A 400-nucleotide genomic window follows, 5' to 3' on the forward strand; every position below is an offset into this window, starting at 1 on the left:
CACACCATGCCCAGCCCCGCTGGGGCTGCCAGCCTGCGGCCGTGCCACCGGGTCGCTGCCATGGGACATGCATGGCGTTGCAATTTCAGGCCGCCAAGCACTGCTTTTGCAGCCGTGTTTTACCCAGAAATGCGGCTTTGTGCCCTGCCAGCAGCCAGCCTGTGCACCGAGGGGGGCACCTTTGGGTCCCTGGAGTGCCAGGAGCCATCCCGCTGGTGACCAGGAGCCCAAGTCCCTCCACAAACCCCAAAAAATCAGCTCGATCCTTGCAAGGAGAGAGGGAAAGCTTCACGGGGTAGGGGCGGATTAGCACCCAGCCCTCCGCTCCTTGGGCGCAGGTAATAAGCTGCTTGCTTTGGATGGAAGAGCAGCGCTGTGGCTGTGGCTGGGAAGCCGTCTC

Source organism: Egretta garzetta, unplaced genomic scaffold (assembly GCF_000687185.1).
Source record: "Egretta garzetta isolate BGI_Z169 unplaced genomic scaffold, ASM68718v1 scaffold368, whole genome shotgun sequence".
In the NCBI taxonomy this organism is placed as follows: Eukaryota; Metazoa; Chordata; class Aves; order Pelecaniformes; family Ardeidae; genus Egretta; species Egretta garzetta.